The sequence below is a fragment of the Ips typographus genome, linkage group LG13, assembly GCF_016097725.1.
Source record: "Ips typographus isolate SLU linkage group LG13, UJ_Ityp_2.0, whole genome shotgun sequence".
In the NCBI taxonomy this organism is placed as follows: domain Eukaryota; kingdom Metazoa; phylum Arthropoda; class Insecta; order Coleoptera; family Curculionidae; genus Ips; species Ips typographus.
The window spans coordinates 2957627-2972060 of NC_138434.1; the positions used below are offsets into that span (position 1 = coordinate 2957627).

The window sequence follows — 14434 nt, forward strand, 5'->3', positions numbered from 1 at the left end:
GTAGTTTTACGGGGCAACGACAGCACTTTACAGTATCTTTTAGCATTGATTTGATTGTGATAATCTTGAAAACTGTACAAATTTCGTATTGCATATTTTGCATCGGACTGTACCCCAGGAAAAAAAGAATTTAGCCACTTAAAAATACTCAAAGTGTCTCAATTAAATAAAAACGAAAAATATATACAGGGTGTCTAGAAAAACCGAGATATTTGACATTAAATATAAATATACCACAGTGTAGGTGTACAATAAATATCAAAGTTGACAGAATTTGACAGCACCTAACTTGGTTAATATGACAGCTAAAAATTTCGTTCAAACGTCAAATGTAGCTTGTATTTTTGGCATTCTTTTACCTGAATGCAATTTTCTTTCAAGAATTACAAATAACCGAGATATTTGACATTAAATATAACAGTGTAACTGTACTAGAAATATTGAAGATTTGACAGCTCCTCACTTAGTTACTCTGCCGGCTAGAAGATTCGTTCGAACGTCAAAATGTATGACGTGATTTTGGCTTTCTTCAGCCTTAATACAATTTTCTTTCAAAAATTCCAAATAACCGAGATATTTCACATGAAATACCACAGTGTAGCTGTACTAGAAATATCAAAAGTGACACATTTTGACAGCACCTAGCTTGGTTAATATGACAGCTAATAATTTCTTTCAAACGTCAAAATGTAGCTCGTACTTTTGGCATTCTTTCACCTTAATGCAATTTTCTTTCAAAAATTACAAATAACCGAGATATTTGACATGAAATAGCACAGTGTAACTGTACTAGAAATATCAAAAGTGCCACATTTTGACAGTTGCTAACTTGGTTAATATGACAGCTAAAAATTTCGTTCAAACGTCAAAATGTAGCATGTACTTTTGGCATTCTTGACCTATTGCAATTTTCTTTCAGAATTTACAAATAACTGGTATATTTGACATTAAATATAATAGTGTAGCTGTACTAGAAATATCAAAGTTGACAGAATTTGACAGTTCCTAACTTGGTTAATATGACAGCTAAAAGATTCTTTCAAACGTCAATGTAGCTCGTACTTTTGGCATTATTTTACCTGAATGCAATTTTCTTTCAAAAATTACAAATAACCTAGATATTTGACATGAAATACAACAGTGTAGCTGTACTAGAAATATCAAAGTTGCCACATTTTGACAGTTCCTAACTTGGTTAATATGACAGATAAAAATGTCGTTCAAACGTCAAAATGTAGCTCGTACTTTTGACATTCTTTAACCTGAATACAATTTTCTTTCATAGTTCAAACCACAGTATTTTTGTACACTGTAAATATCTTAACAAACTTTACAAAGTATGAAAATAACTGCAAAAAAAATGACAGATTGTGGACCAGTCTAAGAATGTCCGGCATTAAAAATAACACATGTTTAACACGGATTTTTCCGTAAATCGCCGATTATAACGATTATCGAGGAAATAAAACAAGAAAGGACATATTAAGCGCAACTAAACTGAATTTATATGCCTACATCTGTAATGTGGGACTGTTTATAGCCCATTACTCCTAAAGTATAATTTATTCTCGAATTATTCATAATAAGGAAACAGAGCGAAGTCGTAAACTACTAGAATTATGGAATTATTAATATAATAATCAGTTTTTTTTACGATATTAAACAACAAAATCTGGAAGACGGAAATTCCGGCAAAAGCACTAAAAATGCCTTAACATTGTGGATGATAATGAAATGCATAATTATTTTATTAGTTTTTTTTTTTTTCATATAAAAACCTTGTATTTTATAACCCAGCTCTGTATAGGGAGATAAATTATTTTTTGACTAATAACAAGCAATAAAATCGAAAACACATGCCATAATGGTCGTATTAGTGCAATTTTTTAAACAATTTTATGAAAAAAATTAATCATTAATGTCAAACGATTTAATACTAGCAATAAAGTTGTTTAAGTCCCATTTGCATGTATAGAAAATATATGAATATGTTCAGACACTCTCTGTATGTAGTGCCAATCAAATGCTCTACCCTGTATATTTGGACATTATAGGGGTCATATAGGTTACTTTGACACCGCTTTTCTTCCTGACTGTACCAAATTTTGTAGTCTTTTTCAGGTTATTGGATAAGAAATTTAATGAGGATTCCAAAAATGTACTTAAAACAGTCATTTTATTACTCCAAGTGGGTTTTCAATGCAATTTTGTCTCTGACTGTCCTTTCAAACTGTGTTTCTGTCAATTCAAACTTTGACACCGCTTTTCTTCTTGACTGTACCAAATTTTGTAGAGTTTTTCAGGTTATTGGATAGGAAATTTAATGAGGAATCCAAAAATCGGCTTAAAACAGTCACTTTCTTACTCCAAGTGAGTTTTACAGGCAATTTTGTCTCTGACTGTCCTTTAAAACTGTTTTTCTGGCAGTTCAAACTTTGACACCGCTTTTCTTCCTGACTGTACCAAATTTTGTAGAGTTTTTTAGGTTATTGGATAGGAAATTTAATGAGGATTCCAAAAATGTGCTTAAAAGGGTTAGTTTCTTGCTCCAAGGGAGTTTTACAGGCAATTTTGTCTCTGACTGTTCTTTCAAACTGTGTTTCTGGCAGTTCAAATTTTGACTCCGCTTTTCTTCCTCATTTTATCAAAGTTTGTAGTGTTTTTCAGGTTATTGGATAGAAAATTTAATGAGGATTCCAAAAATGTGCTTAAAACAGTTATTTTCTTACTCCAAGTGGGTTGCCAGGCAATTTTGTCTCTGACTGTCCTTTCAAACTGTGTTTCTGTCAGTTCAAACTTGGCACAGATGGCACCACCCTTCAGTGCATTTTGCCATATCGCACTACCGCTTGCCGGAAAGTAGTTTTGATAATCCCTTTCCTTTAAATAGTCCGCAGTATAACTTACTACTCTACCGTTTTTGTTGTTCTTCTACCATTTTGATGTTTTTATTTTTGTGTTCAATCTACCGTTTTTAACATTGCCATTATGTAGATTGTGAAACGTTTTATATACTGCGAATTGCCAAATCCACATATTTTATTTTGTTGGTTATAAGAAAATTAATAAAAATTCTAAAAATGTGCTTAAAACAGTTATTTTCTTACTCCAAGTGGGTTGCCAGGCAATTTTGTCTCTGACTGTCCTTTCAAACTGTGTTTCTGTCAGTTCAAACTTTGACACAGCTTTTCCTCCTGAGTATACTAAATTTTGTAGTTTTTTTCAGGTTATTGGATAGAAAATTTAATGAGGATTCCAAAAATGTGCTTAAAACAGTTATTTTCTTACTCCAAGTGATTTGTACAGGCAATTTTGTCTCTGACTGTCCTTTCAAACTGTGTTTCTGGCAGTTCAAGTTTTGACTCCGCTTTTCTTCCTGATTTTATCAAATTTTGTAGAGTTTTTCAGGTTATTGGATAGGAAATTTAATGAGTAATTCAAAAATGTGCTTAAAAGGGTTACTTTCATGCTCCCAGGGAGTTTTACAGGCAATTTTGTCGCATTACATTTGCATTACATTTTGTGTAATGGTAGAAATTTTGCGAAATTTTGTAGTGTTTTTTAGGCTATCGGATAGGAAATTTAAGGAAGATTCAAGAAATGTGTTTAAAACAGTCACTTTCTCACACCAAGTGGATTTGACACACAATTTTGTCCCCCCTGTGTGTTCAAAAGTTACAAAAATCAAGGTTTAGAAAAGTTTTCTTACAGCATTCAATACAAAACGTGTTTCTTGAAATTATGACAATAATTTTGACAGTGGTCACGTGACTGCCTAGCCAAATTTTCCCTCCAAAAACCACGTGATATTTGTTACTAGCAAATTTCAATTAGATAAAATAATTTATATTATATTTTTTTTATATTATAATATAAATACCATTATCTGTATCTGAACATATAAACATACTGTAGAAAATCAAAAATATTTTGTTTTGTATATTTCTTTAGATTTGAATAGACAATAACACTCATTACCTACCCGAGAGTAATGTTTAGCATTTATGAGTGACTCTTTGGCATGCTATTTTCGTAAACCTCATCTTCGTGAGTAATAGTTATTATCCATAATTAAAACCACTTTGGGGCATCCAGTCAATTTCTGGCCTTGTAACTCTTTAAAAAGGCCTTTAAGGACAAAAACACCTTAATACAATCTTGTAGAGGATGAAATTCCCTACAACTTTCATTCTTTAAATTTTTTTGTAGCTCCTTACATATAGGAGCTTGGCTAAGTCAAAATGGAGTTACTTTAAAAAAACCAGTTTAGTGCATCCAGTCAATTTTTGGCATTGTAACTCCTTAAGGAGGCCCTTAAGGACAAAAACACCTTAATACAATCTTGTTAAGGATGAAATTCCCTACAACTTTCATTCTTTACACTTTTTTGTAGCTCCTTAAATAACGATTGTCAAAGTAATTAAAAATCATGAAATGAATATATTGATTTCTAATCAGTAAACCATTAACGGATCAGATATTACCCATGCTATGCCGCGTGTTCCTCAGCAATAACGCCGATAACATCAAATGTATATTCCATGTGTTTACTGAACTTTTCGCACTGAACATCTTCATTTAATGCAATCACCCTGTATCAACGATCAAAACCTGGTAACGGTACCTGATAAATCAGATTTTTGAGCAGCGAACAAGAAGAGAATAATATGGTGATCGCATGCCAGATTAAAGTTTTCCCATACACGTTTTCAACAGGAGATTATGATTATTGAGTTCGTCCTGCATGCACCTAGATTTCGGTCCACTGCACCACACACTTGTAGGTATAAGCAATGAAATATTCTCCTCACTCTGTATATTTGGATATTGTATACGAAGGTGACATACATTTTAAAGTGACATACAGGGTGTCCCATTTCATTTGAAATTTGTGACTTTGAAGGCAGTGACAGCATTATACACATGAATGTGACATATTGAATGACTTTAGCTTGAAAACTGACTCTCTTGAAACGGTGAAAACACACTTCAGAAGCTTAAAAATTTTCTTTTTAACCAGTTTTCATAGTTTCTGGACGAATTGACAGACTTTAATCTTGAAAATTGACTTAGAAACCAATAAATTCACTTTGAGACGGTGAAAACTGACTTCAGAAGCTTAAAAATTCTCTTTGTATCCAGTTTTCATAGTTTCCGGATAAATTGAATGACTTTAATCTAGAAAATAGACTTAGAAACCAGTAAATTCACTTTGAGACGGTGAAAACTGACTTCAGAGGCTTAAAATGGTCTTTTTAACCAGTTTTGATAGTTTCCGGACGAATTGAATGACTTTAGTCTTGAAAATTGCCGTAGAAACCAGTAAATTCACTTTGAAACGGTAAAAACTGACTTCAAAATCTTCAAAACTGTCTTTTTAAGCAGTTTTGATAGTTTCTGGACGAATTGAATGACTTTAGTCTTGAAAATTGCCTTAGAAACCAGTAAATTCATTTTGAAACGGTGAAAACTGACTTCAGAATCTTCAAAACTGTCTTTGTAACCAGTTTTTTATAGTTTCCGGACAAATTAAATGACTTCAGTCTTGAAAATTGACTTTGAAACCAACAAATTCGCTTTGAAATGGTGAAAACTGACTTCAGAAGCTTAAAAATTCTCTTTGTAACCAGTTTTCATAGTTTCCGGACAAATTTAATGACTTTAATCTAGAAAATAGACTTAGAAACCAGTAAATTCACTTTCAGACGGTGAAAACTGACTTCAGAAGCTTAAAATGGTCTTTTTAACCAGTTTTGATAGTTTCCGGACGAATTGAATGACTTTAGTCTTGAAAATTGCCTTAGAAACCAGTAAATTCACTTTGAAACGGTGAAAACTGACTTCAAAACTGTCTTTTTAACCAGTTTTGATAGTATCTGGACGAATTGAATGACTTTAATATTGAAAATTAACTTAGAAACCAGTAAATTCACTTTGAGACGGTGAAAACTGACTTCAGAAACTTAAAAATCGTCTTTTTAACCAGTTTTGATAGTTTCCGGACGAATTGAATGACTTTAGTCTTGAAAATTGCCTTAGAAACCAGTAAATTCACTTTGAAACGGTGAAAACTGACTTCAGAATCTTCAAAACTGTCTTTGTAACCAGTTTTTTATAGTTTCCGGACAAATTAAATGACTTTAGTCTTGAAAATTGACTTAGAAACCAGTAAGTTTACTTTGAAACGGTAAAAACTGACTTAGAAGCTTAAAAATTCTCTTTGTAACCAGTTTTCATAGTTTCCGGACAAATTTAATGACTTTAATCTAGAAAATAGACTTAGAAACCAGTAAATTCACTTTGAGACGGTGAAAACTGACTTCAGAAACTTAAAAATTGCCTTAGAAACCAGAAAATTCACTTTGAAACGGTGAAAACTGACTTCGGAATCTTCAAAACTGTCTTTGTAACCAGTTTTCATAGTTTCTGGAGGAATTGAATGACTTTAGTCTTGAAAATTGACTTAGAAACCAGTAAGTTTACTTTGAAACGGTAAAAACTGACTTAGAAGCTTAAAAATTCTCTTTGTAACCAGTTTTCATAGTTTCCGGACAAATTTAATGACTTTAATCTAGAAAATAGACTTAGAAACCAGTAAATTCACTTTGAGACGGTGAAAACTGACTTCAGAAACTTAAAAATTGCCTTAGAAACCAGAAAATTCACTTTGAAACGGTGAAAACTGACTTCGGAATCTTCAAAACTGTCTTTGTAACCAGTTTTCATAGTTTCTGGAGGAATTGAATGACTTTAGTCTTGAAAATTGACTTAGAAACCAGTAAGTTTACTTTGAAACGGTAAAAACTGACTTAGAAGCTTAAAAATTCTTTTTGTAACCAGTTTTCATAGTTTCCGGACAAATTGAGTGACTTTAGTATTGATAATTGACTTGTTAACATAAAAAACTATTTTTTATTAAATTTCTGACTACAAATTCACACACTTAAACCTTGAAAAGCGACTTGGACACCAAAAAGTGAGTCTGAACTAATGAAAAGCAACATCAGAAGCTTGAAATTTGGATTTGAAGTAAGTTTTTGTAATTTGAAGACACATTTCTTGAAAATAGTCTTAAATACAAGATATTGACACAAACTAATTTTTCAAGTTCTTGTTACTTTGCTTTTCATTCTCTTAGAACTATGGATTATTTTTAGGGCTTTAAAACTGCTTTCAGCTGGGAAAATCGAATTTCAAGACTATCTTCACCAAGTTTTTGACTTAGCAGACTCCATAGGCCTAAAAATGTCATTCCAAGCTTAGTCACTATTAAATTAACTTCTAGACGTATCAGTGCTAAAAATTCTAGACTGTTTTTAGTGCGGTAAGGCTGTTTTCAGCCTGAAAATCGAGTTTCTAAACTATCTTGACAAACTTTTTGACTTATCAGGCCTGAAAGCCAGTTTGTACACTATCCATAGTCTTGACGATGTCAGTTCAAGCTATGAAATTGACTTCTACACATTATAGGTGCAAAAAATGGTTGTATTTCTAAGAAATTCGAAGTGTTTTTAGTGCTTTAAGCGGCTTTAAGACTAAAAAATCGAGTTTAGGACTATTTCTAATCTATCACAAACAAGATTTCTGGACTGTTTTTAGTTCTTGAAATCCAGTTTTAGACACAAAACAAATTCCTAGTAGTACTCGTAAATAACAAGTTTTTAGACTATTTAGTACAAATTTGGTCTCTCACAAGTCTTAAATGTTCAGTTTTCCGTTTAAAATAAGAAATATTTGTGGCTTTCAAGAACTTTTTGTAAAACACAACCTGCTTGGGACAATAAATTAGATCGTGTGGAAAGTAATGCGCTTAAACCAGAGTTTCTCAAACCGCCGGTAATCGCTACCATACATTTTTCAATGCGCTATTAATAATGATTAATGCGTTAAGACACTTTTACGGCACGGATTAAGTTCGTCGGGTAAAATGGTCGTTTCAGAACTGGATTTTTCTTGCCACTCTTTTGTATTTCTTCTGTTTTGTAATTAACTACCTGTGGTAATTATGGTAGGTAATGCAAAAGCAATAATAGTGAATAATGTGTTAAAGTCAAGCAGCTTTAAGAATTTAATGCTTTAACAGTCGGTACCAGCTAAAAAACGCAAAGTAAAATTTTGTTCACTCACAAAATTTCCTATTTTCCTTTACTAAATTGTGGGATGCACGTAAAGCTGAAATTGACATGAAACTTCTTAGCATTGAAACGGAATTTACCGTTATAATTATGTAAAATTAATGGTAAACAATTTCGATCCTTATTAACTTGATTAAATTTAGTAAGAGTTCAGTATTTTTTTTGATGTATTTCCGTGGGACACCTTGTATAGTTACAGTTGTCACGATACAAAATGGTCAAAAGAGAATTTCAAGGGCTACAAACTGGTATATTGAACTACCCTTCTACAACCAACTCAGATTTAAGAGTTATTTGACATTTTCGGTAAAAACACTATACAGGGTGGCCAAAAGAGAATTTCAATGCAATTTTTCGCTTTTGGCACCTTTGATTGTCATTTTAGACTTTTGATACTTTCAAAGTTTTTCTTTTGGCACCTTTTACTGTAATTTGGCATTTTTAACTGTCATTACTGATTTTTTGACATTAAATTTAGTCTTTTGACCATTTTCAGTGTTATTTTTGCTTTTTGTCATTTTTAAGTGTCATTTTGTTTTTTTTTTAACAAATTGACACTTAGGAGCACTACTTTATACTTCTGCAATTTCTCAGTCAAATTTTATTTACTTTTAACGTTTTTTAATGTTATTCAGTTTTTTTTAACTACAAATTTATACTTTTGACATTTCTGAGTGCTATTTCTGACTTCTGACACGTCTCAATGTCATTTTTTCGATTTTGACATTTTTCTGGAAATTTTTATTGACATCAAATTTAGACTTTTGACATTTTTTAGTGTCATTTTGTTTTTATACCATTAAATTTACACTTTTGACTGTTTTAACTGTAATTTTATGTTTCCGACATTCATATTTTTTACTTTTGGCGATTTTTGGTGCAATTTTTAGCTTTTGGCACCTTTGATTGTCATTTTTGACATTTGATACTTTAAAAGTTTTTTTTTTTAACTTTAAAAGCACCTTTTACTGTAATTTGGCATTTCTAACTGTCATTACTGATTTTTTGACATTAAATTTAGTCTTTTGATCCTTTTCAGGGTTATTTTTGCTTTTTGACATCTTTTAGTTTCATTTTGTTTTTATAACATTAAATTTATACTTTTGATTGTACTTTTTTGTTTCTGATATTTCACATTTTTACTTTTCACGATTTTTGGTGCAATTTTCAGCTTTTGGCACCTTTGATTGTCATTTTAGACGTTTGATACTTTCAAAGTTTTTCTTTTGACACCTTTCACTGTAATTTGACATTTTTAACTGTCATTATTGATTTTTTGGCATTAAATTTACACACTCCTCAAAATTTCCTACTTTTCTTTTCTAAATTGTTTGATGCACGTAAAGCTGAAATTGGCATGAAACTTCTTAGCATTGAAACGGGATTTACCGTTATAATTATGTACAATTAATGGTAAACAATTTCGATCCTTATTAACTTGATTAAATTTAGTAAGAGTTCAGTATTTTTTTTCATATCGATTGATGTATTTCCGTGGGACACCCTGTATAGTTACAGTTGTCACGATACAAAATGGTCAAAAGAGAATTTCAAGGGCTACAAACTGGTATATTGAACTACCCTGTAGCTGTCAAAGTAACCGAGTTATCGGCTGCCAAAGTGAAAACTGTTAAATTCAAACTTCACTGCAACCAACTCAGTTTTTACAGTAAATAACTCAGTTATTCGACATTTTAGGTAAAAACACTATACAAGGTAGTCAAAAGAGAATCTTAAGGGCTACAAATTGGTATATTGAACCATCCTGTAACTGTCAAAATTACAAAGTTACAGGGTGTTAATGTGCACACTGTCAAATTCAACAAACTTTATTGCAAACAACTCAGTTTTAACAGTAAATAACTCAGTTATTCGACGTTTTAAGTAAAAAACACTATACAGAGTAGTCAAAAGACAGTTTCCAGTTTCACGGTGCTACAAATTGGTATATTGAACCACCCTGTAACAGTCAAAATAACAAAGTAAAGGACTATCAATGTGAAAACTGTCAAGTTCAAAGTTTACTGCAACCAACTCAGTTTTAACAGTAAATAACTCAGTTATTCGACTTTTTAGGTAGAAATACTATACAGAGTGGGCAAAAGAAAATTTCATGGGCTACAAATTGGTATATTGAACCATCCTGTCACTGTCAAAATTACAAACTTACAGGATGTTAAATTGGGCACTGTCAGATTCAAATTTTACTGCAAGCAACTCAGTTATTTGACATTTTAAGTAAAAAACACTATGAGTGGTCAAAACACAATTTTACGGGCTACAAATTGGTATATACAACCACCCTGTAACCGTCAAAATATCAAAATAAGGGACTGTCAAAGTGAAAACTGTCAAATTCAAATGTTACTGCAATCAACTCAGTTTTAACAGTAAATAACTCAGTTATTCGACATTTTAGGTAAAAACACTATACAGGGTGGTTAAAAGAGAATTTTAAGGGCTACAAATTAGTATATTAAACCACTCTGTAACTGTCAAAATTACAAAGTTACAGGGTGTTTAATTGCGCACTGTCAAATTCAAACGTTACTGCAACCAACTCAGTTTTAACAGTAAATAGCTCAGTTAATCGACATTTTAGGTAAAAACACTATACAGTGTGGTCAAGATTGGTTAAATAGTTCAGCCGCCAGAATATAATAATACATAAAGAAATCCTGATGTTTTTAAGGTCGCAATTGGCTTACTGTAATGCACCGTCGTTATGGAAAACCACGTAAATGAACGGATTCGCTTCAAGCAAACGTGAACCGTAACGACATTTGTTTTTTTTTTCTCTAATCTCCTTTGGTCGGAGACATGAAAAGAAATCACTTAAACCGTAGACGGAGCCGAAAATACCAATCGTCGGTTGAAGACAGTTTGATGAAACGGTCACATAACAATTATTCTCCCAGAAAGCGGATAACGAAATTACTGGGTAAAAATCCGAAGAGCGAAATCATTACATCAAATGACTCGGAATACCTTGGCGCACGGTAGTGAAAAGAAGTAAACATTAATAATGGCACAGAGCAATTAATCAGCAGTCATATTAAACAGTAGCCCCAGCATTTTCTACGGATACCGTGTCGGCAGACGCGGATTGTTTGAATATTCCCGGCAGAGGACGTTGCGGTCGTGTATTTTGCGAATTCCGCACTTTGTCATGTTCTTCGGCTAAATTATGGACCGGTCGCAACGCTGCATGTTTTACTTACTTTATTAAGAAAACTTTTGTCTCACGCTGCGTTTCGTTGGTATTTTTCGTTAAATTACGCACGATCCAACGGAAGCCAAATTTTTTCTCGTCGAGCCACCAAAATTGTCACTTTTTCAGCAAATAATGACGCCATATGCTCAAAGAGTGAAACAATGGCAATTAAAATGTTGCTAAGTACCAAATTTGCTTGCCTGGAAGTTGATTTGTTATGGGAAATTCGTATGTGAAATTATCTGTGTCAAGCAAATTTAGACTTTAACTACATTAAAGAAGTTTTTTTTTATGTTGAAACTACTTAATGACTCCCACCTACGACAATAACTATCTAAAAAGCTGAAAAATAACTAATTTTACCCAAAAAAGGTTTTTTTAGTGTTTTGGTGTGCAAACTTTGAAACCCTCTAGCGGTCAAACTACCTAACCAATCAACCAATGATAGTGGCAGCGAAAGTTGATGTTGAAACTTACATGGGTGATTGAAATTTGAACAGTTTCTGAGATATTTGACAAAAAATGTTTTAATGCACTTTCTTGTTTAAATTTAACCCCAAATCTAGTCTGAAACTTGGACACCCTGTATCTCGGTTATTTTTGGGATTTCTGGTTAGTTTAACCACTCAAAAAACCCGTTTTAAACTGCTCTTTCCACTGGTGTTGAGCAAACATTTCTATCATAAAAACTACCTACAGGGTGGTCAAAACAAGGGAACCACTGTACTTTTCGCACACCCCCTGTATAGTGGCAGCAAAAATTAATGTTGGAACTTACTTGGGTCCATTCAACAGTTTATTGGGAACATTTTTACTCTCTTGTGATTTTTTTGTGATTTTACCAGTTTTTGAGATATTTGCCAAAAACTGTTTTAATGCACCTTCTTTAAGTTTCATCCAAAATCTAGTCTGAAACTTGGACACCCTGTATCTCGGTTATTTTTCAGAGTTCAGGGTGGTTCAACCAGTTAAAAGAACCGTCTCGAACTGCTCTTTCCACTGGTGTTGAGTAAACAATTCTATCATAAAAACTACCTACAGAGTGGTCAAAACAAGGGAACCACTGTACTTTTCGGACACCCCCTGTATAGTGGCAGCAAAAATCGATGTTTAAACTTACATGGGTCCATGCAACAGATTATTGGAAACATTTTTGCTCTCTTGTGAATTTTTTGTAATTTCACCAGTTTTTGAGATATTTGGGAAAAACTGTTTTAATGCACTTTCTTTAACCCAAAATCTAGTCTGAAACTTGAACACCCTGTATCTCGGTTATTTTTCAGAGTTCAGGGTGGTTCAACCATTTAAAAGAACCGTCTCGAACTGCTCTTTCCACTGGTGTTGAGTAAACAATTCTATCATAAAAACTACCTACAGGGTGGTCAAAACAAGGGAACCACTGTACTTTTCGCACACCCCCTGTATAGTGGCAGCAAAAATTGATGTTGAAACTTACATGGGTCCATGCAACAGATTATTGGAAACATTTTTGCTCTCTTGTGAATTTTTTGTAATTTCACCAGTTTTTGAGATATTTGGGAAAAACTGTTTTAATGCACTTTCTTTAACCCAAAATCTAGTCTGAAACTTGGACACCCTGTATCTCGGTTATTTTTCAGAGTTCAGGGTGGTTCAACCATTTAAAAGGACCGTCTTGAACTGCTCCTTCCACTGGTGTTGAGTAAACAATTCTATCATAAAAACTACCTACAGAATGGTCAAAACAAGGGAACCACTGTACTTTTCGCACACCCCCTGTACAGTGGCAGCAAAAATCGATATTTAAACTTACTTGGGTCGATGCAACAGTTTATTGGAAACATTTTTGCTCTCTTGTGATTTTTTTGTGATTTTACCAGTTTTTGAGATATTTGGCAAAAACTGTTTTAATGCACTTCCTTTAACCCAAAATCTAGTCTGAAACTTGAACACCCTGTATCTCGGTTATTTTTCAGAGTTCAGGGTGGTTCAACCATTTAAAAGAACCGTCTTGAACTGCTCCTTCCACTGGTGTTGAGTAAACAATTCTATCTTAAAAACTACCTACAGAGTACAGGGTGGTCAAAATAAGAGAACCAAAATAAGAATAAGAATAAGAGAGAGATATAAGGGTTCCAATGCACAGCAAAGGGCATATTTATACAAAAGAACCTTAAATTAGGTGAAATAAGCACAAAAAAAGCACTTTAAAATTTTTCACTTTTTAAAAAAATTGAAAGAATGGGGGGGTATTAGAGAGGTTTTTTAGGTACTTTTTGAAATTCAATATCTCGGTAACGGAAGGAGCTACAGAGGCCATTTTTAACTCATTTTGTAGTATTTTTTATGCTTTTTCGAATGGCGTTGGAACGAATTTCCTGCGAATTTAAATAACAGAGCTACGATTTTTCAAAAAGTCTGAAAATTCAATTTTTGTCAAAAGTGCAATTTTAGCACATTTTTATTTTGCTCTATAAGGGTTCCAATGCACAGCAAAGGGCATATTTATACAAAAGAACCTTAAATTAGGTGAAATAAGCACAAAAAAAGCACTTTAAAATTTTTCACTTTTCAAAAAAATTGAAAGAATGGGGGGGTATTAGAGAGGTTTTTTAGGTACTTTTTGAAATTCAATATCTCGGTAACGGGAGGAGCTACAGAGGCCATTTTTGCATTTTTTCAACATAACTGTCAAAATCGAGGCCAACAAACTATAAAATATTTCTATTAACGTTTATACATTAAAATTTACTTTGATTGTATTGTGCATAATTTTGACAGTTTTGACATATTTTTAATGTGTCTGACAGTTGTCACGTCACCTTCAACCACGTCCGAAATATGGAGATAAGTGACAAATGTCAAAATCGACGTCACCAAATTATAAAGTAGTACTTTTTAACTTATCAAGTACTTTTTAACTTTAAAAAATACTTTTATAGTATTATTGTGTATAGTTCAATGAATTCAGACAGTTTTGACAGCTGTGACGTGACATTAAGCTTTGTTTCGGTTTGCAAACTATGTCAAAAACGTCAAATTCCCCTTCAGGGAGGTATAAATATCAGTTTTCTAATAGTTTGACAGTAACAAATTGTGTTTTACA

The 14434-nt window shown here is 32.7% G+C and overlaps 2 protein-coding genes across 6 annotated transcripts in view; one reads left to right on the plus strand and one right to left on the minus strand.

The window, feature by feature from the left end:
* The window catches only part of ap (apterous), a 145640-nt gene that overhangs the window by 73400 nt on the left and 57806 nt on the right, over positions 1 to 14434 (minus strand). The window lies entirely within an intron of this gene.
* The window catches only part of LOC145736961 (uncharacterized), a 156605-nt gene that overhangs the window by 26786 nt on the left and 115385 nt on the right, over positions 1 to 14434 (plus strand). The gene's annotated exons all lie outside the window — the stretch shown is intronic.